At 39.0% G+C, this 24,724-nt stretch overlaps 24 non-coding genes and 4 pseudogenes across 24 annotated transcripts; all 28 read left to right on the forward strand.

Annotated features, from left to right (window-relative positions):
• The first annotated feature begins 3,524 nt into the window (after window positions 1–3,524).
• LOC145625604 (5S ribosomal RNA) lies at window positions 3,525–3,643 on the forward strand. Its single transcript, XR_014110529.1, has one exon. It is a non-coding gene; the product is annotated as a 5S ribosomal RNA (ribosomal RNA).
• A 465-nt stretch (window positions 3,644–4,108) lies between these two features.
• Window positions 4,109–4,227, forward strand: LOC145625589 (5S ribosomal RNA). The gene has a single exon (XR_014110515.1). It is a non-coding gene; the product is annotated as a 5S ribosomal RNA (ribosomal RNA).
• Window positions 4,228–4,427: 200 nt separating this feature from the next.
• LOC145625638 (5S ribosomal RNA) lies at window positions 4,428–4,546 on the forward strand. The gene has a single exon (XR_014110557.1). It is a non-coding gene; the product is annotated as a 5S ribosomal RNA (ribosomal RNA).
• Window positions 4,547–4,745: 199 nt separating this feature from the next.
• On the forward strand, window positions 4,746–4,863 carry LOC145625605 (5S ribosomal RNA). The gene has a single exon (XR_014110530.1). It is a non-coding gene; the product is annotated as a 5S ribosomal RNA (ribosomal RNA).
• Window positions 4,864–5,061: 198 nt separating this feature from the next.
• LOC145625695 (5S ribosomal RNA) lies at window positions 5,062–5,180 on the forward strand. Its single transcript, XR_014110603.1, has one exon. It is a non-coding gene; the product is annotated as a 5S ribosomal RNA (ribosomal RNA).
• A 197-nt stretch (window positions 5,181–5,377) lies between these two features.
• Window positions 5,378–5,496, forward strand: LOC145626039 (5S ribosomal RNA). Its single transcript, XR_014110916.1, has one exon. It is a non-coding gene; the product is annotated as a 5S ribosomal RNA (ribosomal RNA).
• A 196-nt stretch (window positions 5,497–5,692) lies between these two features.
• On the forward strand, window positions 5,693–5,811 carry LOC145625591 (5S ribosomal RNA). The gene has a single exon (XR_014110517.1). It is a non-coding gene; the product is annotated as a 5S ribosomal RNA (ribosomal RNA).
• A 197-nt stretch (window positions 5,812–6,008) lies between these two features.
• LOC145626051 (5S ribosomal RNA) lies at window positions 6,009–6,127 on the forward strand. The gene has a single exon (XR_014110923.1). It is a non-coding gene; the product is annotated as a 5S ribosomal RNA (ribosomal RNA).
• Window positions 6,128–8,302: 2,175 nt separating this feature from the next.
• On the forward strand, window positions 8,303–8,421 carry LOC145625642 (5S ribosomal RNA; annotated as a pseudogene).
• Window positions 8,422–8,621: 200 nt separating this feature from the next.
• On the forward strand, window positions 8,622–8,741 carry LOC145625640 (5S ribosomal RNA; annotated as a pseudogene).
• Window positions 8,742–8,850: 109 nt separating this feature from the next.
• Window positions 8,851–8,968, forward strand: LOC145625600 (5S ribosomal RNA). The gene has a single exon (XR_014110526.1). It is a non-coding gene; the product is annotated as a 5S ribosomal RNA (ribosomal RNA).
• A 196-nt stretch (window positions 8,969–9,164) lies between these two features.
• Window positions 9,165–9,282, forward strand: LOC145625597 (5S ribosomal RNA). Its single transcript, XR_014110523.1, has one exon. It is a non-coding gene; the product is annotated as a 5S ribosomal RNA (ribosomal RNA).
• A 195-nt stretch (window positions 9,283–9,477) lies between these two features.
• Window positions 9,478–9,596, forward strand: LOC145626097 (5S ribosomal RNA). The gene has a single exon (XR_014110963.1). It is a non-coding gene; the product is annotated as a 5S ribosomal RNA (ribosomal RNA).
• A 198-nt stretch (window positions 9,597–9,794) lies between these two features.
• LOC145626074 (5S ribosomal RNA) lies at window positions 9,795–9,913 on the forward strand. Its single transcript, XR_014110943.1, has one exon. It is a non-coding gene; the product is annotated as a 5S ribosomal RNA (ribosomal RNA).
• Window positions 9,914–10,111: 198 nt separating this feature from the next.
• LOC145625631 (5S ribosomal RNA) lies at window positions 10,112–10,230 on the forward strand. Its single transcript, XR_014110555.1, has one exon. It is a non-coding gene; the product is annotated as a 5S ribosomal RNA (ribosomal RNA).
• Window positions 10,231–12,421: 2,191 nt separating this feature from the next.
• LOC145625641 (5S ribosomal RNA) lies at window positions 12,422–12,540 on the forward strand (annotated as a pseudogene).
• Window positions 12,541–12,738: 198 nt separating this feature from the next.
• LOC145625782 (5S ribosomal RNA) lies at window positions 12,739–12,856 on the forward strand. The gene has a single exon (XR_014110685.1). It is a non-coding gene; the product is annotated as a 5S ribosomal RNA (ribosomal RNA).
• Window positions 12,857–13,051: 195 nt separating this feature from the next.
• Window positions 13,052–13,170, forward strand: LOC145625577 (5S ribosomal RNA). Its single transcript, XR_014110510.1, has one exon. It is a non-coding gene; the product is annotated as a 5S ribosomal RNA (ribosomal RNA).
• Window positions 13,171–13,366: 196 nt separating this feature from the next.
• Window positions 13,367–13,485, forward strand: LOC145626063 (5S ribosomal RNA). The gene has a single exon (XR_014110934.1). It is a non-coding gene; the product is annotated as a 5S ribosomal RNA (ribosomal RNA).
• Window positions 13,486–13,683: 198 nt separating this feature from the next.
• On the forward strand, window positions 13,684–13,802 carry LOC145626085 (5S ribosomal RNA). Its single transcript, XR_014110953.1, has one exon. It is a non-coding gene; the product is annotated as a 5S ribosomal RNA (ribosomal RNA).
• A 197-nt stretch (window positions 13,803–13,999) lies between these two features.
• LOC145625620 (5S ribosomal RNA) lies at window positions 14,000–14,118 on the forward strand. The gene has a single exon (XR_014110544.1). It is a non-coding gene; the product is annotated as a 5S ribosomal RNA (ribosomal RNA).
• A 197-nt stretch (window positions 14,119–14,315) lies between these two features.
• LOC145626014 (5S ribosomal RNA) lies at window positions 14,316–14,434 on the forward strand. Its single transcript, XR_014110899.1, has one exon. It is a non-coding gene; the product is annotated as a 5S ribosomal RNA (ribosomal RNA).
• Window positions 14,435–22,251: 7,817 nt separating this feature from the next.
• Window positions 22,252–22,370, forward strand: LOC145625563 (5S ribosomal RNA). Its single transcript, XR_014110503.1, has one exon. It is a non-coding gene; the product is annotated as a 5S ribosomal RNA (ribosomal RNA).
• A 198-nt stretch (window positions 22,371–22,568) lies between these two features.
• On the forward strand, window positions 22,569–22,686 carry LOC145625633 (5S ribosomal RNA; annotated as a pseudogene).
• A 195-nt stretch (window positions 22,687–22,881) lies between these two features.
• On the forward strand, window positions 22,882–23,000 carry LOC145625624 (5S ribosomal RNA). The gene has a single exon (XR_014110548.1). It is a non-coding gene; the product is annotated as a 5S ribosomal RNA (ribosomal RNA).
• Window positions 23,001–23,198: 198 nt separating this feature from the next.
• Window positions 23,199–23,317, forward strand: LOC145625969 (5S ribosomal RNA). The gene has a single exon (XR_014110859.1). It is a non-coding gene; the product is annotated as a 5S ribosomal RNA (ribosomal RNA).
• A 198-nt stretch (window positions 23,318–23,515) lies between these two features.
• On the forward strand, window positions 23,516–23,634 carry LOC145625622 (5S ribosomal RNA). The gene has a single exon (XR_014110546.1). It is a non-coding gene; the product is annotated as a 5S ribosomal RNA (ribosomal RNA).
• Window positions 23,635–23,831: 197 nt separating this feature from the next.
• On the forward strand, window positions 23,832–23,950 carry LOC145625619 (5S ribosomal RNA). Its single transcript, XR_014110543.1, has one exon. It is a non-coding gene; the product is annotated as a 5S ribosomal RNA (ribosomal RNA).
• Window positions 23,951–24,724: the final 774 nt, after the last annotated feature.

Consider the following 24,724-nt stretch of genomic DNA (forward strand, 5'->3'; position numbering starts at 1 on the left):
GGGGCACTTACTGCTACACGGTAATGCCATTCGGGTTGAAAAACGCGGGTGCTACTTACCAACGTGCAACAACTGCCTTACTCCATGACATGATGCATAAAGAAGTCGAGGTATATGTCGACGACATGATTGTAAAATCAAAAGACCGTCCAGGCCATCAAATAGCCTTAAGGAAATTCTTCGAAAGGCTAAGAAAATATAATATGAGGTTGAATCCATCTAAGTGCGCTTTTAGAGTCACCTCATGCAAGCTTTTGGGTTACGTCATAAGCTCTAGAGGAATAGAGGTAGACCCAACCAAGATCAAAACAATCATGTCAATGCCACCGCCCAAGACCGAGAAACAAATTCGAGGATTTATTGGCCGGTTGCAATACATAAGTAGGTTTATATCAAAATTAACGACAATATGTGAACCAATCTTCAAAAAACTCAAGAAGAATGTACCAATAATATGGGATGAAGATTGTCAAAAAGCCTTTGAAAAGATCAAAGCCTATCTCGCAAACCCTCCCGTATTAGCACCAGCACTTCCCGGAATACCTCTTAGGTTATATTTGACGGTTACCAAAGAGACAATGGGAGCTATGCTAGCACAAGAAGTAGAAGGCAAAGAGAACGCAATCTACTACCTAAGCAAGAAGATGCTCGAATACGAAGCACGCTATACACCGCTCAAGAAGTTGTGCCTCGCCTTGGTGTGGGCCACAACCAAGTTAAGACATTACATGTTGGTGCATACCGTCTTCGTAGTCTCCCGATTAGATCCACTCAAGTATCTATTTGAGAAATCTACACTCAACGGACGCATATCAAGATGGATAGTCAATCTAGCCCAGTTTGATGTAAGGTTCATGCCACAAAAAGCTATCAAAGGATCCGTGGTGTTAGACTTTCTAGCAGATTTTCCAATAGAAGACTCGACGCCAATACAAAATAATGAATTTTCAGACGAAGACCTAATGGTAACTGAAGATGATACTTGGACCTTGTACTTCGACGGAGCCTCGAACCAAAAGGGATGTGGCGTTGGAGTGTTACTAGTATCACCTAAAGAAGAACATGTTCCAATTTCCATAAAGCTTGATTTCGACGTTACCAACAATGCTGCTGAATATGAAGCATGCGTGGTAGGCCTTGAAACAGCTTTGGCATTGGGAGTAAAAAAGTTAAGGATATTCGGAGACTCTTCTTTGATTATCAATCAGATATCTAAAAGGTGGAAAGTAAGGAGCGAAAGTCTAGCCCCTTACCAAACCTATCTGGAAACTCTTACCGATCAGTTAGACAAGGTGGAATATACATATCTACCTAGAGAGGAAAATCAATTTGTTGATGCCTTGGCAAGATTAGCCTCAATGGTTAGGATTCCCACGGATATCGAGCAAATGCCTCTAACTATAGAAAAAAGACACAAACCAGCATACATCCAGGCTATAGAAGACGACGAAGTAGTCCAAGGCGAAGAAGAAGAAGAACCGTGGTACACGGACATACTCAATTATGTCACCAAAGGAGAATACCCTCCGCATGCTGACAAAAGAGCAAAGCGAGCATTAAGGCTTTTGGCTTCCCAATATGTACTCATAGACAACGAGCTACATAAAAGGGTACCTAAGGGTCGAGCTCTCTTATGTGTAGGAAAGAAGGATGCACAAAGAGCAATGAGAATAGTCCATGAAGGAATCTGTGGCACTCATATAAATGGCAAGATGTTAGTCCAAAAGATAATGCGAGAAGGATATTATTGGACTACAATGAATAGGGATTGCCATCAATACGTAAAAAGATGCCCAAAGTGCCAAATTTATGCCAATTTACAACATATCCCTCCATCCTTGCTCTACACATCGCCATGGCCATTCTCTACATGGGGAATTGACATCATTGGCAAAATCACTCCCCCAGAAACAGGAGGCCACGAATATATCCTAGTAGCAATTGATTACTTCACAAAGTGGGTCGAAGCGCAATCATACGCTAAACTCACTGCAAAACATGTAGCACTCTTTATCGAGAGAAATATTATTTGTCGATACGGAGTCCCACATGAAATGATAAGTGGCAATGGAACTCACTTTCAAGCCGAATGTGAAGAATTGATACAAAAATACGGCATTCAACATCATCATTCTTCCCCTTACAGACCTCAAGCGAATGGAGCAGTCGAGGCGGCTAATAAAAACCTAAAGACTATCATCGAGAAAATGACGGAGAATTATAAGGATTGGCTTGACAAACTTCACTTTGCATTGTGGGGTTACCGCACGTCAATCCGTACATCAACAGGAAATACGCCATTTTCCTTGGTATATGGAATGGATGTCGTACAACCTGTCGAACTAGAAATACCATCTCTACGCATTGCATTAGAGAGTAAACTCGATGAAGTTGAATGGACTAGGGCAAGATATGAAGAATTATTTCTACTCGATGAGAAACGACTAGAAGCTCTACATCACGCTAAGTGTTAACAGACTCGTATGGCTAGGCATTTTAATAATAAGGTCAAGACAAGAAACATCAAAGTAGGAGACTTGGTGTTAAAAGCACTAAGGAAAAATGTTTTAGATCCAAGGGGTAAATTTAGACCTAATTGGTCTGGACCCTACATTGTCAAAACAATCCTGTCAGGAGGAGCAGCAAAACTAACTGATATGGATGGCAATGAATTCTCGAACATGACAAATCTTGACCAACGTAAGAAATACTACCCATAATTACTTGAGTAGGATACTCAAGAGAGCTACATTCAGCCTGATTCCTTAAGAAAGGATACGTAGGCAACCCTATACGAGTGCGGCCACCTTATTTTTCGACATCCCCGCGTCCTAGAATTAATTAAAAATTAAACAGAAGATCGGCAAAATATCGGCGTCGCAGAGTAGAACCTGGCGCCAGCCAACAACCATCAGCGCCAGCCGATGAAATTGGTGCCTGGCGCCAGACTTCCCTGACATTACCAACAATGCTGCTGAATATGAAGCATGAATACGATCAGAATAAAGTAGAGGCCTATTATTAGGGCAGGTTCAATCTCTTTTAGGTTGGATTTGTACCATCATCCCCGAACCCTTATTTGGTTCTAGACCTGATGGAGTTGACGATCTCTTGGATCGTTAAGGGGTGTAACCTTCATCCTATGAACGGTTTACAAGTTCCTAAAACTTGTTGGCGACTCTTTTGCTCTATCTTCTTCCCTTTTGGATGCCATCGTACTTTAGTGTATTATCACAGTGGGGTTCAAGCTAGGGGTTAACGCTTGAAATTATTCCCTAGAGGTACTAGGATGGGTGACCTCCTGGGAAGTCCTCGTGTTGCACCCCTTTTTTGCCGAATTGGGGATTTAAATTTGTTTTTGGTTATATGGAGATGAGAAATGGTTTGAGGCTTGTAGATCTCGAAAAAATAATAAGTTTGAAAAAAAAATGTTTAATTCATACGATCGGGCACAAAGTTAAGGTATTACGAAGGAAATCAGGGGAAGGAAAGGGTATAAATTCAAATTAGCGTTATAAGTAAATGGGTGTGATCATACCAGCACTAATGCACCGGATCCCATCAGAATTTCGCAGTTAAGCGTGCTTGGGCGAGACTAGTACTAGGATAGGTGACCTCTAGGGAAGTCCTCGTGTTGCACCCCTTTTTTGCCAAATTATGAATTTTAATTTGTTTTTGGTTATATGGAGATGAGAAATGGTTTGAGGCGCGTAGATCTCGAAAAAATAATAAGTTTGAAAAAAAAATGTTTAATTCGGACGATTGGACAAAAAGTTAAGACATTACGAAGGAAATCAGGAGAAAGAAAGGGTATAAATACAAATTAGCGCTATAAGTAAATAAGTGCGATCATACCAGCACTAATGCACAGGATCCCATCAGAACACCGCAGTTAAACTCGTGTTGCACCCCTTTTTTGCCGAATTGGGAATTTTAATTTGTTTTTGGTTATATGGAGATGAGAAATGGTTGATGCGCGTAGATCTCGAAAAAATAATAAGTCTGAAAAAAAATGTTTAATTCGGACGATCGGACACAAAGTAAAGGCATTACGAAGGAAATACGGGGACGGAAAGGGTATAAATACAAATTAGCGCTATTAGAAAATGGGTGCGATCATACCAGCACTAATGCACCGGATCCTATTAGAACTCCGCAGTTAAGCGTGCTTGGGCGAGAGTGGTACTAGGACGGGTGACCTCCTGGGAAGTCCTCGTGTTGCAACCCTTTTTTGCCGAATTGGGAATTTTAATTTGTTTTTGGTTATATGGAGATCAGAAATGATTTCAGGCGCGTAGATCTCGAAAAAATAATAAGTTTGAAAAAAATAAATGTTTAATTCGGACGATCGGGCACAAAGTAAAGGCATTACGAAGGAAATACGTGGACAGAAAGGGTATCAATACAAATTAGCGCTATAAGTAAATGGGTGCGATCATACCAGCACTAATGCACCGGATCCCATCAGAACTCCGCAGTTAAGCGTGCTTGGGCGAGAGTAATACTAGGATGGGTGACCTCCTGGGAAGTCCTTGTGTTGCACCCTTTTTTTGCCGAATTGGGAATTTTAATTTGTTTTTGGTTATATGGAGATGAGAAATGGTTTGAGGCGCGTAGATCTCGATAAAAATAATAAGTTTGAAAAAAAAATGTTTTATTCGGACGATCGGGCACAAAGTTAAGGCATTACGAAGGAAATCAAAAGACAGAAAGGGTATAAATACAAATTAGCGCTATAAGTAAATAGGTGGGATCATCCAGCACTAATGCACCGGATCCCATCAGAACTCCGCAGTTAAGCGTGCTTGGGCGAGAGTAGTACTAGGATGGGTGACCTCCTGGGAAATCCTTGTGTTGCACCCTTTAATTGCCGAATTGGGAATTTTAATTTGTTTTTTGTTATATGGAGATGAGAAATGGTTTGAGGCGCGTAGATCTCGAAAAAATAATAAGTTTGAAAAAAACATGTTTAATTCGGACGATCGGGCACAAAGTTAAGGCATAACGAAGGAAATCAGGGGACGGAAAGGGTATAAATACAAATTAGCGCTATAAGTAAATGGGTGCGATCATACCAGCACTAATGCATCGGATCCCATCAGAACTCCGCAGTTAAGCGTGCTTGGGCGAGAGTAGTACTAGGATGGGTGACCTCTTGGGAAGTCCTCGTGTTGCACCCCTTTTTACCGAATTCGGAATTTTAATTTGTTTTTGGTTATATGGAGCTGAGAAATGGTTGATGCGCGTAGATCTCGAAAAAATAATAAGTTTGAAAAAAAAAATGTTTAATTCAGACGATCAGGCACAAAGTTTAGGCATTACGAAGGAAATCAGGGGACGGAAAGGGTATAAATACAAATTAGCTCTATAAGTAAATGGGTGCGATCATACCTGCACTAATGCATCGGATCCCATCAGAACTCCGCAGTTCAGCGTGCTTGGGCGAGAGTAGTACTATGATGGGTGACCTCCTAGGAAGTCCTCGTGTTGCACCCCTTTTTTCCGAATTGGGAATTTTAATTTGTTTTTGGTTATATGGAGACGAGAAATGGTTGATGCGCGTAGATCTCGAAAAAATAATAAGTCTGATAAAAAAATGTTTAATTCGGACGATCAGGCACAAATTTTAGGCATTACGAAGGAAATCAGGGGACGGAAAGGGTATAAATACAAATTAGCTCTATAAGTAAATGGGTGCGATCATACCTGCACTAATGCATCGGATCCCATCAGAACTCCGCAGTTAAGCGTGCTTGGGCGAGAGTAGTACTAGGATGGGTGACCTCTTGGGAAGTCCTCGTGTTGCACCCCTTTTTACCGAATTCGGAATTTTAATTTGTTTTTGGTTATATGGAGCTGAGAAATGGTTGATGCGCGTAGATCTCGAAAAAATAATAAGTTTGAAAAAAAAAATGTTTAATTCAGACGATCAGGCACAAAGTTTAGGCATTACGAAGGAAATCAGGGGACGGAAAGGGTATAAATACAAATTAGCTCTATAAGTAAATGGGTGCGATCATACCTGCACTAATGCATCGGATCCCATCAGAACTCCGCAGTTCAGCGTGCTTGGGCGAGAGTAGTACTATGATGGGTGACCTCCTAGGAAGTCCTCGTGTTGCACCCCTTTTTTCCGAATTGGGAATTTTAATTTGTTTTTGGTTATATGGAGATGAGAAATGGTTGATGCGCGTAGATCTCGAAAAAATAATAAGTCTGAAAAAAAAATGTTTAATTCGGACGATCGGGCACAAATTAAAGGCATTACGAAGGAAATACGGGGACGGAAAGTGTATAAATACAAATTAGCGCTATTAGTAAATGGGTGCGATCAAACCAGCTGTAGGGAATAGTTTTAAGCTTTAAATCCCACTAGCTTGAACCCCACTGTGATCATACATTAAAGTACGGTGGCGTCCAAAAGGGAAGAAGATAAAGCAAAAGAGTCGCCAACAAGTTTTTTTAGGAACTTGTAAACCGTTCATAGGATGAAGGTTACACCCCTTAACGATCCAAGAGATCGTCAACTCCATAAGGTCTAGAACCAAATAAGGGTTTGGGGATGATGGTACAAATCCAACCTAAAAGAGATTGAACCTGCCCTAATAATAGGCCTCTAATTTATTCTGATCGTATTCATGTGCGCTTTCTGACTAACATGCAATCAATATGATTAACCCTAAACCTGTTTATCTATGTTGATTGAATATTAATGCACAAATAAACTATCATTGGTGATCACTTAAATTATAACCACAATTAACCCTAAACAAGATTATTAAATATCTTATATATTAAGCGCGATTACAAGTACCAAATTCTCTTTAAACATGCATAAAAAGGTGTGATCAAGCAATAAAAATAAATATCAAGCAACATAATAAATAAATAAATATCATGAGTAGTAATTATTTTCATATCATAATAATAATCATCATCATCAAAATAATAATAAATTATAACAATCATAATCATGTTCATGTAAATATTAAAGCATAATAATAATAGCAAGATCCTAGGCATGATACTAACAAGATTAATAACAAACCCTAGCATGTCACTAAGCATTAAAAATCAAAGCTTGAACCTTAACATGAATAAATATTAGGAAGAACATAGGAAGCATCGCAGGAATCATAATAAGCATATTTGATATTATAACCTTTTCCCTAAACATGATACTAGGAATATCATAATAACAATATAAACATGACTTCTACATCATAATATCAATTAAAACCATTAAAGCACTTACTTTGATGCTTCGTATCTCTTTCTAATAACAAAATACACACGTTAGTAACTTCAAGGAAAATAATAATCAAAACAATTAAATTAAATAATTGAAAGAGAGATTTGGGACCAAACCCTCAGAAATTAAAACCTTTCACGCCTAGGGCGAAAGCAACTTCGAATATGGCTAGGTGTTTCTAGATCTTGTGAATGCGGAATTTTGTATAAGAAAACAAAGTTTGGAAGAAAGAAAGAAAGAGATGAATGAAAGAGATGAATGAATTAAAGAATACGAATGAAAACTTGTGAATGAAGAGAATTGGTGAATGAAAACGGAGTTTTTAATACGATATTTATAGAGAAAATCAGCCAAAAAGATAAAATAAATAAACAGAGTCTGACGCACAAAAAACAGAGCTGGCGCCACCTTTGGCTAACTGGCGCCAGGCACCAACACTAGCGCCAGGCGCCAGACTTGGTTCCAGGCGCCAAGGCCTGGGGTTAGACGCCAAGCTTATTTCCAACGCGTTTTCGAAAATCAGATAAGTTTACCGTACTGGAGGATAAAATCATATAATTTCCTCGAAAATGCTATTTGATTTTAATTAAAACTCTGAAAAGTCAAAAGTCAATTTATCAATGCTAATTGAAATAGGAATGAAAAGAACCTTCTAGAAGATTCTAGAAGACTAAAACCATTCCTAATTGCATTAGGAATGATAAATCATATTAAGCCCTCCCCTAGATCATTGGGCCGCATATAAGGCTCAAACCGGGCCCAGTTTAGTAAATTGGCCATAACTTCCTCAATATTCATCGGAATTGGGCTTATAATATATCGTTGGAAAGCTCTTGTCAAGCCCCATCCAACTACACTCCTATTGGACCCATATCATGGAACAACCAAACTGGATTAGCTGTTTTCTTAAAATATGTTTTCAAAAACAGAGAGAAGAGAAAAGAAATAAAAACTTTCCGCAACACTAGACTTTCCACACTTTCACTTCATTCGATTATGATTCGACGCGAAAGGTACTCATCAGTGGGTTTGGTTTTTGGGGAGACACAAATGGGCGTCTACAACAGCACTAATGCACCGGATCCTACTAGAACTCCGCAGTTAAGCGTGCTTGGGCGAGAGTGGTACTAGGATAGGTGACCTCCTAGGAAGTCCTCGTGTTGCACCCTTTTTTGGCGAATTGGGAATTTTAATTTGTTTTTGGTTTGATGGAGATGAGAAATGATTTCAGGCGCGTAGATCTCGAAAAAATAATAAGTTTGAAAAAAATAAATGTTAAATTCGGACGATCGGGCACAAAGTTAAGGCATTACGAAGGAAATCAGGGGACGGAAAGGGTATCAAATATAAATTAGCACTTTTAGAAAATGAGTGCGATCATACCAGCACTAATGCACTGGATCCCATCAGAACTCCACAGTTAAGCGTGCTTGGGCGAGAGTAATACTAGGATGGGTGACCTCCTGGGAAGTCCTCAAAAAAATAATAAGTTTGAAAAAAAAATGTTTAATTCGGACGATCGGGCACAAAGTTAAGGCATTACGAAGGAAATCAGGAGACAGAAAGGGTATAAATACAAATTAGCGCTATAAGTAAATGAGTGCGATCATCCAGCACATATGCACCGGATCCCATTAGAACTCCGCAGTTAAGAGTGCTTGGGCGAGAGTAGTACTAGGATGGGTGACCTCCTGGGAAGTCCTCGTGTTGCACCCTTTTTTTGCCGAATTGGGAATTTTAATTTGTTTTTGTTATATGGAGATGAGAAATGATTGATGCGCGTAGATCTCGAAAAAATAATAAGTTTGAAAAAAAAATGTTTAATTCGGACGATCGGGCACAAAGTTAAGGCATTACGAAGGAAATAAGGGGACGGAAAGGGTATAAATACAAATTAGCGCTATAAGTAAATGGGTGCGATCATACCAGCACTAATGCACCGGATCCTATTAGAACTCCGCAGTTAAGCGTGCTTGGGCGAGAGGGTATTAGGATGGGTGACCCCCTGGGAAGTCCTCGTGTTGCACCCCTTTTTTACCGAATTGGGAATTTTAATTTGTTTTTGTTATATGGAGATGAGAAATTGTTGATGCGCGTAGATCTCGAAAAAATAATAAGTTTGAAAAAAAATTGTTTAATTCAGAGGATCGGGCACAAAGTTAAGGCATTACGAAGGAAATCAGGGGACTGAAAGGGTATAAATACAAATTAGCGCTATTGTAAATGGGTGCGATCATACCAGCATTAATGCACCGGATCCCATCAGAACTCTGCAGTTAAGCGTGATTGGGCGAGAGTAGTACTAGGATGGGTGACTTCCTGGGAAGTCCTCGTATTGCACCCCTTTTTTGCCGAATTGGGAATTTTAATTTGTTTTTGGTTATATGGAGATAAGAAATGGTTTGAGACGCGTAGATCTCGAAAAAATAATAAGTTTGAAAAAAAAATGTTTAATTCGGACGATCGGACACAAAGTTAAGGCATAACGAAGGAAATCAGGAGACGGAAAGGGTATAAATACAAATTAGCGCTATAAGTAAATGGGTTCGATCATACCAGCACTAATGCATCGGATCCCATCAGAACTCTGCAGTTAAGCGTGCTTGGGCGAGAGTAGTACTAGGATGGGTGACCTCTTGGGAAGTCCTCGTGTTGCACCCCTTTTTTACCGAATTGGGAATTTTAATTTGTTTTTGGTTATATGGAGCTGAGAAATGGTTGATGCGCGTAGATCTCGAAAAAATAATAAGTTTGAAAAAAAAAATGTTTAATTCAGACGATCAGGCACAAAGTTTAGGCATTACGAAGGAAATCAGGGGACGGAAAGGGTATAAATACAAATTAGCTCTATAAGTAAATGGGTGCGATCATACATGCACTAATGCATCGGATCCCAACATAACTCCGCAGTTCAGCGTGCTTGGGCGAGAGTAGTACTATGATGGGTGACCTCCTGGGAAGTCCTCGTGTTGCACCCCTTTTTTCCGAATTGGGAATTTTAATTTGTTTTTGGTTATATGGAGATGAGAAATGGTTGATGCGCGTAGATCTCGAAAAAATAATATGTCTGAAAAAAACAATGTTTAATTCGGACGATCGGGCACAAAGTAAAGGCATTACGAAGGAAATACGGGGACGGAAAGTGTATAAATACAAATTAGCGCTATTAGTAAATGGGTGCGATCATACCAGCTTTAGGGAATAGTTTTAAGCTTTAAATCCCACTAGCTTGACCCCACTGTGATCATACATTAAAGTACGGTGGCGTCCAAAAGGGAAGAAGATAGAGCAAAAGAGTCGCCAACAAGTTTTTTTAGGAACTTGTAAACCGTTCATAGGATGAAGGTTACACCCCTTAACGATCCAAGAGATCGTCAACTCCATAAGGTCTAGAACCAAATAAGGGTTTGGGGATGAAGGTACAAATCCAACCTAAAAGAGATTGAACCTGCCCTAATAATAGGCCTCTACTTTATTCTGATTGTATTCATGTGCGCTTTCTGACTAACATGCAATCAATAGGATTAACCCTAAACTTGTTTATCTATGTTGATTGAATATTAATGCACAAATAAACTATCATTGGTGATCACTTAAATTATAATCACAATTAACCCTAAACAAAATTATTAAATATCTTATATATTAAGCGCGATTACAAGTACCAAATTCCCTTTAAACATGCATAAAAAGGTGTGATCAAGCAATAAAAATAAATATCAAGCAACATAATAAATAAATAAATATCATGAGTAATAATTATAATCATATCATAATAATAATAAATTTTAATAATAATCATCATCATCAAAATAATAATAAATTATAACAATCATAATCATGTTCATGTAAATATTAAAGCATAATAATAATAGCAAGATCCTAGGCATGATACTAACAAGATTAATAACAAACCCTAGCATGTCACTAAGCATTAAAAATCAAAGCTTGAACCCTAACATGAATAAATATTAGGAAGAACATAGGAAGCATCGCAGGAATCATAATAAGCATATTTGATATTATAACCTTTTCCCTAAACATGATACAAGGAATATCATAATAACAATATAAACATGACTTCTACATCAGAATATCAATTAAAACCATTAAAGCACTTACTTTGATGCTTCGTATCTCTTTCTAATAACAAAATACACACGTTAGTAACTTCAAGGAAAATAATAATCAAAACAATTAAATTAAATAATTGAAAGAGAGATTTGGGACCAAACCCTCAGAAATTAAAACCTTTCACGCCTAGGGCGAAAGCAACTTCGAATATGGCTAGGTGTTTCTAGATCTTGTGAATGCGGAATTTTGTATAAGAAAACAAAGTTTGGAAGAAAGAAAGAAAGAGATGAATGAAAGAGATGAATGAATTAAAGAATACGAATGAAAACTTGTGAATGAAGAGAATTGGTGAATGAAAACGGAGTTTTTAATACGATATTTATAGAGAAAATCAGCCAAAAAGATAAAATAAATAAACAGAGTCTGACGCACAAAAAACAGAGCTGGCGCCACCCTTGGCTAACTGGCGCCAGGCACCAACACTAGCTTCAGGCGCCAGGCCTGGTTCCAAGCGCCAAGGCCTGGGGTTAGACGCCAAGCTTATTTCCAACGCGTTTTCGAAAATCAGATAAGTTTACCGTACTGGAGGATAAAATCATATAATTTCCTCGAAAATGCTATTTGATTTTAATTAAAACTCTGAAAAGTCAAAAGTCAATTTATCAATGCTAATTGAAATAGGAATGAAAAGAACCTTCTAGAAGATTCTAGAAGACTAAAACCATTCCTAATTGCATTAGGAATGATAAATCATATTAAGCCCTCCCCTAGATCATTGGGCCGCATATAAGGCTCAAACCGGGCCTAGTTTAGTAAAGTGGCCATAACTTCCTCAATATTCTTCGGAATTGGGCTTATAATATATCGTTGGAAAGCTCTTGTCAAGCCCCATCCAATTACACACCTATTGGACCCATATCATGGAACAACCAAACTGGATTGGCTGTTTTCTTAAAATAAGTTTTCAAAAACAGAGAGCAGAGAAAAGAAATAAAAACTTTCCGCAACACTAGACTTTCCACACTTTCACTTCATTCGATTATGATTCGACGCGAAAGGTACTCATCAGTGGGTTTGGTTTTTGGGGAGACACAAATGGGTGTCTACAGCAGCACTAATGCAGCGGATCCTACTAGAACTCCGCAGTTAAGCGTGCTTGGGCGAGAGTGGTACTAGGATGGGTGACCTCCTGGGAAGTCCTCGTGTTGCACCCCTTTTTTGGCGAATTGGGAATTTTAATTTGTTTTTCGTTTGATGGAGATGAGAAATGATTTCAGGCGCGTAGATCTCGAAAAAATAATAAGTTTGAAAAAAAAATGTTTAATTCGGGCGATCGGGCACAAAGTTAAGGCATTACGAAGGAAATCAGGAGACGGAAAGGGTATAAATACAAATTAGCGCTATAAGTAAATGGGTGCGATCATCCAGCACTAATGCACCGGATCCCATTAGAACTCCGCAGTTAAGAGTGCTTGGGCGAGAGTAGTACTAGGATGGGTGACCTCCTGGGAAGTCCTCGTGTTGCACCCTTTTTTTGCCGAATTGGGAATTTTAAATTGTTTTTGTTATATGGAGATGAGAAATGATTGATGCGCGTAGATCTCGAAAAAATAATAAGTTTGAAAAAAAATGTTTAATTCGGACGATCGGGCACAAAGTTAAGGCATTACGAAGGAAATCAGGGGACGGAAAGGGTATAAATACAAATTAGCGCTATAAGTAAAAGGGTGCGATCATACCAGCACTAATGCACCGGATCCTATTAGAACTCCGCAGTTAAGCGTGCTTGGGCGAGAGTGGTATTAGGATGGGTAACCCCCTGGGAAGTCCTCGTGTTGCACCCCTTTTTTACCGAATTGGGAATTTTAATTTGTTTTTTGTTATATGGAGATGAGAAATGGTTGATGCGCGTAGATCTCGAAAAAATAATAAGTTTGAAAAAAAAATGTTTAATTCAGAAGATCAGGCACAAAGTTAAGGCATTACGAAGGAAATCAGGGGACTGAAAGGGTATAAATACAAATTAGCGCTATTGTAAATGGGTGCGATCATACCATCATTAATGCACCGGATCCCATCAGAACTCTGCAGTTAAGCGTGCTTGGGCGAGAGTAGTACTAGGATGGGTGACTTCCTGGGAAGTCCTCGTGTTGCACCCCTTTTTTGCCGAATTGGGAATTTTAATTTGTTTTTGGTTATATGGAGATAAGAAATGGTTTGAGGCGCGTAGATCTCGAAAAAATAATTATTTTGAAAAAAAAATGTTTAATTCGGACGATCGGGCACAAAGTTAAGGCATAACGAAGGAAATCAGGGGACGGAAAGGGTATAAATACAAATTAGCGCTATAAGTAAATGGGTGCGATCATACCAGCACTAATGCATCGGATCCCATCAGAACTCCGCAGTTAAGCGTGCTTGGGCGAGAGTAGTACTAGGATGGGTGACCTCCTGGGAAGTCCTCGTCTTGAACCCCTCTTTTACCGAATTGGGAATTTTAATTTGTTTTTGGTTATATGGAGATGAGAAATGGTTGATGCGCGTAGATCTCGAAAAAATAATAAGTTTGAAAAAAAAATGTTTAATTCAGACGATCGGGCACAAAGTTAAGGCATTACGAAGGAAATCAGGGGACGGAAAGGGTATAAATACAAATTAGCTCTATAAGTAAATGGGTGCGATCATACCAGCACAAATGCATCGGATCCCATCAGAACTCCGCAGTTCAGCGTGCTTGGGCGAGAGTAGTACTATGATTGGTGACCTCTTGGGAAGTCCTCGTGTTGCACACCTTTTTTGCCAAATTGGAAATTTTAATTTTATTTTGGTTATATGGAGATGAGAAATGGTTGATGCGCGTAGATCTCGAAAAAATAATAAGTTTGAAAAAAAAAATGTTTAATTCAGAGAATCGGGCACAAAGTTAAGGCATTACGAAGGAAATCAGGGGACTGAAACGGTATAAATACAAATTAGCGCTATTGTAAATGGGTGCGATCATACCAGCATTAATGCACCGGATCCCATCAGAACTATGCAGTTAAGCGTGCTTGGGCGAGAGTAGTACTAGGATGGGTGACCTCCCGGGAAGTCCTCGTGTTGCACCCCGTTTTTGCCGAATTGGGAATTTTAATTTGTTTTTGGTTATATGGAGATGAGAAATGGTTGAGGCGCGTAGATCTCGAAAAAATAATAAGTTCGAAAAAAAAATGTTTAATTCGGATGATCGGGCACAAATTTAAGGCATTACGAAGGAAATTAGGAGACGGAAAAGGTATAAATACATATTAGCGCTATAAGTAAATGGGTGCGATCATCCATCACTAATGCACCAGATTTGTTTTTGAACTTCCCCAAAATAAAATAATGAAAAAGGAAAGAAGTTTTGAACTTCCTCCTTGAGCAAGACAAAATGAATCGTATGGATTGAATTGCTTGTCCTGAAAATAATGTATGCATGATGCATGTTCTTAGGCCAGGAGGCTAAGGAAAATTACATCATGTGACACGATAGATGAATGAACTTAAGTCATGGAGCTAAGCATCATATATGGTGTAAAGAAGCGATCTTGAACGTCACTTAGGTTTGGAAGCTAAGCACGTATAAAGATGAAGTGATTATTGCATAATGAACGTTGCTTAGGTCAAGGAGCTAAGCACGATATGCTTTGTATGATTAAAAATCATTGATATATAAATGTTTCTTAGCACATTATGCGATGCATGAAACAATGAATATTGCTCAGGTCAGGAAGCTAAGCAAGTATACAATGTTTCTTCTAATGAATGTTGTCTTTAAATATGATGAAACATGCACAGTGTTGAAACAAGATTTCATGATAAAGGGCTCTTATAGAGAAGGATGATTGATATGGAAATGGATGTGTGAGTGAAGTGTTTGAATGTGATACTAAGGCTGGCTGCAAGGGTTATGGCGATGGAAAGAGATGTGAGAAGAGTTAAAGATGATGACTCTTCAGGCTGGGTAAGCTAATGTGATTTGGGTTCAAGCCCCCAAGTCTAGCTCTAAATGGGTAGGGATATAGAGATAAGCATTGGATATTCTTTTACTCGATCATGCATAGATATGAATATGAATGTGGCCGCACCTCAATGTGAGGTTGCCTACGTATCCGTTAGGAATCAGGCCGAACGTAGCTCTAACCGAACTTTACACAAGTGTATGTACACCTCAAAGAGGTCTTTCAAGGGTTTTAATGTGGTTAAGTTGATGGTATAAGGAAGAATGAGGTAAAAGGCTCAAGATCCGAGAGAAGCCCCCAAGATGTGTAATTGTGAATTTGAAAATTTTGAATTTTGCAAGTTTATTTTCAACACATTTTTTTTATTTGATTATTGTTTTTTTTTCATTCTTTTGAATCAATGAAGGCAATCACAGATCATGCGGTCCATCACTCACTTAGCATTCGTGTTTCTCAGGCACAGTGCCAAGCACTCGATGAGAGACGCAATTTGAGACGTTTTCATATCAAAGACATTGGAACACTTGCCTTTAGACATTGTTTTATTGTTGCTTTGCTGCTTTTTTTTTTTACTTGCTTTTTGAATGTTATACAGTTACACATCTTCCAATCCCAGGGTTAAGTAAATGTGGGTTGAAGAAATGAAGGCCAAACGTTAGACGAGGCTCAAAATGGTTGATGAAGAAATGGAATGTGATTGAACGGTTAACAGGGAATGACAGGGTTGCAAAGGTGCCTCAAGTCATTGGTGTACCTTGGGTGTAGTTCGGTAATTGGTTTTTTTTTATATATTTATTTTTTGAGAATGAATGAATGAATGAAAAATTCTATGATCAAGATGTGAAGGAAATTTGATCATTTTATTAATGGAAAAGGTGAACGAAACACATGAAACGTATAAAAATTCAAAATGGAAAACCTATGCTAGACATGAATGGGGGAATGGAGATGAAAAAGAAAGAAATCATGAAATCTTGCACGAAGGATCTGCTGTGCGCCTTGTGTTCATTACTTCTTGCCGCCTGGAGGGATAGGAAGTTTGTTTGAATCCACAAAGTCTTGAATGACGTCCTTCAAATTCCAACATTGCTCCGTAGTGTGGCCCCTTCCTTGATGGTACTTGCAATGGGCATTGGGATTCCATTTGGCGCTCCTTTCTTCAGGTTTTAGCTCTGGAAATGGCCCAATAGGTGTGATCAAGCCTTGACTGTAACGGCGATCAAAGGCCGCATCATAAGTCATTCCTAAAGGAGTGTAAGTTCTTTTCTTCTTGGGCAATGGATTATCAAGAGCTAACACTTCATTGAGATCAACTTGGCTTATATTGTTGGTAGTATTTTCGTGCTTAGAAGACGAAGAAGGATGGTCGTTCTTCTTGTTTTTCCAAGTGTTATTATTGTTACTACCAGCAGTCTTTATTAGCTCATCCTCGATATTGATGCCGATGTCGTATACAGCTTTGAAAGTGTTAAGTGGAAGAATTTTGAGGTGTTCCCTATATTTATAAGTCAGATTTTGAATAAAGAGGCGAACCATCTCTCTTTCTTTGGGAGGATCTACCAAGAGTGAAGCTGTTTCCCTCCACCTGTTCAGGTAAGCGGTGAAGCCTTCATTCTCTTTCTGTTTGAGAATGGAGAGTTCACGTTCAGAAGTTTTGGTTTGAATGTTACACTTGTAACGATTCATGAAACTGTCGGTGACATCTTGCCAAGTCGCAGTATGCTTGGCATCTAAGGAATAAAACCATTGTTGGCAAGCATGTTCTAAGGAGAGAGGGAACACCGTAGGGAAGAGTGTTACGTCCAATCCCTTAAGAGCCAGGGTTGCAGAGAACGCCTTCAAATGGAATATTGGATTGTCAGTAGGCTTGAACTTTGGAATATCAGCAGTGGAGAACTTTTCAGGGAGTCTGTCCTTCACATCCAAAGGAGTGGGAGGCCGTTCCACATAAGTGAAATCCTCATAAATCTTACTCATTTGTTCCTTCAGTTTGTCAAGGGTGGAAACAGTGACCTTGTTTTGTTCCATGGTAGTGACCCTAGTGGTAAGGGTTTGCATCATGGAAGACAGTGTCTCGATGGATTTTTTGATGTTCTCAATGTCTTCTTTAGTGGCCATTGAAAGGTGATAAGTAATGTGGAGATGGCAAAGTTCTCTTTGAACGCCTATTAGATCTGATAGATTGTTGCGGTAATGACTCGAACCGTATTAATCTATCCCTGTTCCTTGACCAAGTACTGTGAAATAAAATAATTCACTTAATTTATTGCTCAAGATAGGAAAGGAAGGAAAAAATAGACATTTGAAAACAGGTGAGAAAACTCCACTCATTTTTTTATTATGACGAAAAAAGGGTGCATGAACCTAGTATATGATCATAAACGACCTGGTGCACGACTCGAGTCGGAACATAAAGAAAGTGTGTGGACTATACTTGACTCGTGAGTGACTAAGTGATGTTATAAGACTCGTGGTATGATCGTATGGCTAGACATGTGAACAATAACTAAAATGACTGACGCGAGGACCAAATTAACACGGAAGGCTTAAAAAAGCTGACTGGACTTATTTCAAGGGCACCGTGACACGGAAAACTGTACCGTGTCACGGTGGAAATTCCCGTGACGCGGTGGTTTTTTTTTTTTTGGAAATCCACCATGTCTAAGTGGAAATTGCCGTGACACGGTGAACTTTCCCGTGCCACGGTGGATGCTGACGTGGCACGGGAATTTTTTTTTTTTTTTTTTCGGAAATCCACCGTGTCACGGTGGAAATTTGCTATGACACGGTAGAGTTTCTCGTGGCGCGACAGACTTTTTTTTTTTTTTTTTTTTTGAAATCCACCGTGTCACGGTGAAAATTTTCCGTGACACGGTAGAGTTTCCCGTGGCGCGGAAGACTTTTTTTTTTTTGCTGCAGGTCCACCGCGCCACGGTGGACTGTGCCGTGACACGGTGGACAGTCCCGTGTCGCGGCAACCCTTCCCCCTTTTTTTTTCTTTTTTTTTTTTTTTTTTTTTTGCTAATTACTAAGTGAGTACGGTCCATTGGCAGCTAGTCATAAAATAATCCACCATAGACAAAGAAAGATCGTTAAGGTTAGGATCAAAACGACCAAACATAAAACACGTAGGCACAATGGTGCAAAGAATAGTTCGCAACCTAAGGTCAAGTTTTATGTTCGACTATGGTCAAGTTTATTTGGTGTCAATAGGGTACCATGGTTAAGAATTTGGACGCGTTAGCAAGGCAGCCTCCCTTTAGGGTGTATGCCAACGGGCGGCTCCGCGAGTTCGTGATGAAATCGAACTTGACTCCATGGTTTGGGTGGATTTAATAACTCGGATGAACCCTTATTGCCATGAGCGTTTTTGGGTTGATAGAGCTTAAATCCCCTGGGGCTAAGACGTATGTAAAACACACACGTTTTTTCAGAAAAATCGAAGAAAGTTGACTGTGAGAAGAGAAAATAAGCCACCGGACTGATTTTAGGACTGCCGTGACACGGCAGATATTCTCGTGCCACGGTACTGCACACCGTTAGACGGTGTACTGCACCGTGATACGGTAGATTCTGTCGTGGCACGGCAGTCAGAAAATCTGACCGGTGCCCTGTTTTCCTTCATACGCAATCAAGTTATTCAATTTTTCCTACGGGACAGACCTAAACGCAACGTTAAAACGTCTATGCTTATGCAAAAATGCCAAATTAATCACAGGAATATTTTTCAAGAATCTTTCAAGTCTCATCCACTCATCTTAATTAGATAGCGATCACTCAAATCGATAAATAACCAAGAATCCTCCCCAGTGGAGTCGCCAAATTGTAGGTGTCGCTCGAAGTACGCCTACGTTAAAGCATGTTGTGAATATGCTTGGCACTCATAGGAAGTGGGAATTGACATAATACGATTAGGGACAAATAAAGTAGGGAGCCGCCAACAAGTTTTTAAGGAACTTGTAAACCGTTCACGGATCATAAAAAGGCAACCACGAATAAGGGACAACGAAGGCAACAACGATTGACCCGTGAAGGTTACACCCCATTCATAATCCATGAGATTACTAACTCCATATGGTTCGGAACCACGAAAGGAGGATCGAGGATGATGGTACGAAGTGAGTCATGGAGTCACATTCGCCCGTATTGGCCTCTACTCGATTCTTATAGTGAAAAGCATTCCTGCGATCTCAAAGGCATACAAACAAAATATTCAATTTGCTCCAATCTATTATTTAGCTAAATTGGTTGAATATTAATGCAACACATAATTCTATAATATAGTGATCACTTGAATTAACAATAAGATTAAAAAGGAACCTAAACCGGTTGTCCAAATTATCTTCTTAGGCGTGATTTTCAATTACATATTCCCTTAAAACATGCAATATGGTGATCATAAAAATTATAATAGAATTATCATTAATATTGGAAGCAATTCAATAATAAATTGTTAGTCAAATCAAATATAAAATAACCTAATCATGATACTAGCAATATAAAATAAAATAAGAGTAATTAATTTAATTAATTACTTACATTCCGCGCGTTCCTCTAAATTGCTACATCGTGAATAAATTGTTAGTAACTTCAATAAAAATATAAATCAAATGGAAATTAAATTAAATAAAAAGTAGAGTTGATTTGGTCCAAACCCTCAGTTATTTGTACCTTTCACGCCTTGGTTTAAGGACGGAACCTCGGGTTAAGTATAGACTCCTTGGAGTGCTTAGGGGAATTATTATGGAAGAATAAGGAGGCTAGAAATTAGGTTAAAGAGGGAGAAGAGAATGATTTTTTTGTGTAAGGTGAGAGAGAATGATTATTGGTGCCCCGAACTGCAGAAAGGGGGGTCCTATTTATAGGGAAAATGAGCAGAGGGAACACGCGGAACCCTAAAAAGATAAAAAACCTAAAAAATAATACCATGTCACGGCAAAGAGCACCGTGACAGGCACCGTCAGACAGGGGAAGATCCCGTGACACGGGGAAAAACTGAGTGACGCGGGAAATAATTAGGTTACGGGAAGTGAAAACGCGTTTAGGGATTACGCGGAGAAAACACGGAGAAATCCCGTGTCACGGAATGTGCACCGTGACACGGGAAGAAATTCCGTGACACTACATTGTCCACCTTGGCACAGTGAAGTATGCCGTGTCACGGTGTAAAAAGTACGCGGAAATTACACGGAATATCCCCGTGTCACGGAATGGGCACCGTGACACGGGAAATTGCACCATGACACGGGAAAAAATTGTGCAGAATTACAAGAATGGGCACCGTGTCACGGGGATAAGCCCCGTGACACGTCAGCTTTTGCCGCGTCGCGGCATTTTCGCTGTTGCGCGGTAATTTAAATTTTTTACCCGTTTTTAAAATAATAATAACTTTTGATCCGTAACTTGGAATAAGGAATATAATATATCATTGGAAAGCTTATCAAGTCTTCTTTCCAACACAATTAGAATCAAGTCAATATAATGTGTAGATTTAAATATATGGCCATTTTAGTGGAAGGGTGTCGGTTTTAGGCCGAGTTTAGTGTTTTGCTCATATCTTTTTCGTTATAGCTCGGAATTGGGCTTATGATATATGGTTGGAAAGCTTATTTAAAGGCCTATCCAACAAAATAATAATTGGATCAAAATTTTATAGTCATAAAATCAGTTTCTCTCAGTTTTGCGATGTGGACACGAAAAGTGGAAAATAGGTTATGGTTTAGGGAAATGAGCCAGAAATTGGATTGGTTCATGAAATATATTGGATATAACATGGATTTAAGCACTCCAAAGATTAAATACTCAACTCGACCAATAATGGCGGTAAAAGGTGTTCATCAACGAGTTTGGTTTTGGGGAGACATTTTTAGGTGTCTACAGATATCCGATCCGAGTTTTCATTTCGGATCGGATATCCGATCCGAAAAATCGGATATCGGATACGGATTCGGATACTGTTTTCAAATTTTTGGACTAATATCCAAAATATAAGGCTACAACAGTAAATATAAATATATTTTCATTAAAAAAATTATGATATTCTGAAAAAAATAAAACCAAAACGACACTCTAGATTTCACTTTCTCACTCTCACTAAAAAACCCTAAAGTCCTCTTTCTCTCTCTAAGTTGGCCGCCACTCCACCCTTCACAGCCACCGGCTCCTGCTCACGGCGCTCTCACCTCACACCACTCAGATCTTCTTTTTTGTTCAGTCGTTGTCCTAATTTTCTATTTTAATTTTTGATTTTCTTCGTTCAGCCGTAGCCAATTGCTAATTTGTTCTCCGTTGCTCACCAAATCGTCATTCATTGGTATCCTCTAATAAAGGTTAAAAGGATTCATTAGTTGTTGGGAATTTTGATTTTCAATATGTGTATGTGTCGATCTCCTCTGATGATGGGTTTGCTTGCCAATTTGTTGGTCTTCTCGCCAAATGAAAAAGCTTCTAGCATGATACTGTAATGGAGAAGGTTATTTTTTATTTTTGAAGGATAATGGAGTAGGCGTTTTGTATTTGTGAAAATTGATTAGACTTTGAAACATCCGATCCGAATGATTTCGGATAGCATACTGTTTAGCTTAATGATACATAAAGCAATAAAAATTAATATGATTTGTAAAATAGTTGTAATCAATTTTCATATTGGATAATGGATATCCGAAACATCTGATCCGAATGATTTCGGATATCGGATATTCGATCTGTGAACAGGCCTACTGGGAAATCCTCGTGTTGCACCCTTTTTTTGCCGAATTGGGAATTTTAATTTGTTTTTTGTTATATGGAGATGAGAAATGGTTTAAGTAACGTAGATCTCGAAAAAATAATCAGTTTGAAAAAAAAATGTTTAATTCGGACGATCGGGCACAAAGTTAAGGCATTACGAAGGAAATCAGGGGACGGAAAGGGTATAAATACAAATTAACGCTATAAGTAAATGGGTGCGATCATACTAGCACTAATACACCGGATCCCATCAGAACTCCGCAGTTAAGCGTGCTTGGGCGAGAGTAGTACTAGGATGGGTGACCTCATGGGAAGTCCTCGTGTTGCACCCCTTTTATGCCGAATTGAGAATTTTAATTTGTTTTTGGTTATATGGAGATGAGAAAAGGTTTGAGGCACATAGATCTCGAAAAATAATAAGTTTGGAAAAAAAAAAGTTTAATTAGGACGATCGAGCACAAAGTTAAGGTGTTACGAAGGAAATCAGGGAACGGTAAGGGTATAAATACAAATTAGCGCTATAAGTAAATGGGTGCGATCATCCAGCACTAATGCACCAGATCCGATTAGAACTCCGCAGTTAAGAGTGATTGGGCGAGGGTAGTACTAGGATGGGTGACATCCTGGGAAGTCCTCGTGTTGCACCCTTTTTTTGCCGAATTGGGAATTTTAATTTGTTTTTGTTATATGGAGATGAGAAATGATTGATGCGTGTAGATCTCGAAAAAATAATAAGTTTGAAAAAAAATGTTTAATTCGGACAATCGGGCACAAAGTTAAGGCATTACGAAGGAAATCAGGGGACGGAAAGGGTATAAATACAAATTAGCGCTATAAGTAAATGGGTGCGATCATACCAGCACTAATGCACCGGATCCTATTAGAACTCCGCAGTTAAGCGTGCTTGGGCGACAGTGGTATTAGGATGGGTGACCCCCTGGGAAGTCCTCATGTTGCACCCTTTTTTTGCCGAATTGGGAATTTTAATTTGTTTTTGGTTATATGGAGATAAGAAATGGTTTGAGGCGCGTAGATCTCGAAAAAATAATAAGTTTGAAAAAAAAATGTTTAATTCAGAAGATCGGGTACAAAGTTAAGGCATTACGAAGGAAATCAGGGGACGGAAAGGGTATAAATACAAATTGGCGCTATAAGTAAATGGGTGCGATCATACCAGCACTAATGCATCGGATCCCATCAGAACTCCGCAGTTAAGCGTGCTTGGGCGAGAGTAGTACTAGGATGGGTGACCTCCTGGGAAGTCCTCATCTTGCACCCCTTTTTTACCGAATTGGGAATTTTAATTTGTTTTTGGTTATATGGAGATGAGAAATGGTTGATGCGCGTAGATCTCGAAAAAATAATAAGTTTGAAAAAAAAAATGTTTAATTCAGACGATCGGGCACAAAGTTAAGGCATTACGAAGGAAATCAGGGGACGGAAAGGTTATAAATACAAATTAGCTCTATAAGTAAATGGGTGCGATCATACCAGCACTAATGCATCGGATCCCATCAGAACTCCGCAATTCAGCGTGCTTGGGCGAGAGTAGTACTATGATTGGTGACCTCTTGGGAAGTCCTCGTGTTGCACCTCTTTTTTGCCGAATTGGTTATTTTAATTTGTTTTTTGTTATATGGAGATGAGAAATGGTTAATGCGCGTAGATCTCGAAAAAATAATAAGTTTGAAAAAAAAAATGTTTAATTCAGAGGATCGGGCACAAAGTTAAGGCATTACGAAGGAAATCTGGGGACTGAAAGGGTATAAATACAAATTAGCGCTATTGTAAATGGGTGCGATCATACCAACATTAATGCACCGGATCCCATCAGAACACTTCAGTTAAGCGTGCTTGGGCGAGAGTAGTACTAGGATGGGTGACCTCCTGGGAAGTCCTCGTGTTGCACCCCTTTTTTGCCGAATTGGGAATTTTAATTTGTTTTTGGCTATATGGAGATGAGAAATGGTTGAGGCGCGTAGATCTCGAAAAAATAATAAGTTCGAAAAAAAATGTTTAATTCGGACGATCGGGCACAAATTTAAGGCATTACGAAGGAAATTAGGGGACGGAAAGGGTATAAATACATATTAGCGCTATAAGTAAATGGGTGCGATCATCCAGCACTAATGCACCGGATTTGTTTTTGAACTTCCCCAAAATAAAATAATTAAAAAGGAAAGAAGTTTTGAACTTCCTCCTTGAGCAAGACAAAATGAATCGTATGGATTGAATTGCTTGTCCTGAAAATAATGTATGCATGATGCATGTTCTTAGGCCAGGAGGCTAAGGACAATTACATCATGTGACACGATAGATAAATGAACTTAAGTCATGGAGCTAAGCATCATATATGGTGTAAAGAAGCGATCTTGAACATCACTTAGGTCTGGAAGCTAAGCACGTATAAAGATGAAGTGATTATTGCATAATGAACGTTGCTTAGGTCAAGGAGCTAAGCACGATATGCTTTGTATGATTAAAAATCATTGATATATAAATGTTTCTTAGCACATTATGCGATGCATGAAACAATGAATATTGCTCAAGTCAGGAAGCTAAGCAAGTATACAATGTTTCTTCTAATGAATGTTGTCTTTAAATATGATGAAACATGCACAGTGTTGAAACAAGATTTCATGATAAAGGGCTCTTAAAGGGAAGGATGATTGATATGGAAATGGAT

Source organism: Chenopodium album, chromosome 3 (genome assembly GCF_948465745.1).
Source record: "Chenopodium album chromosome 3, dcCheAlbu1.1, whole genome shotgun sequence".
Taxonomy (NCBI): Eukaryota; Viridiplantae; Streptophyta; class Magnoliopsida; order Caryophyllales; family Amaranthaceae; genus Chenopodium; species Chenopodium album.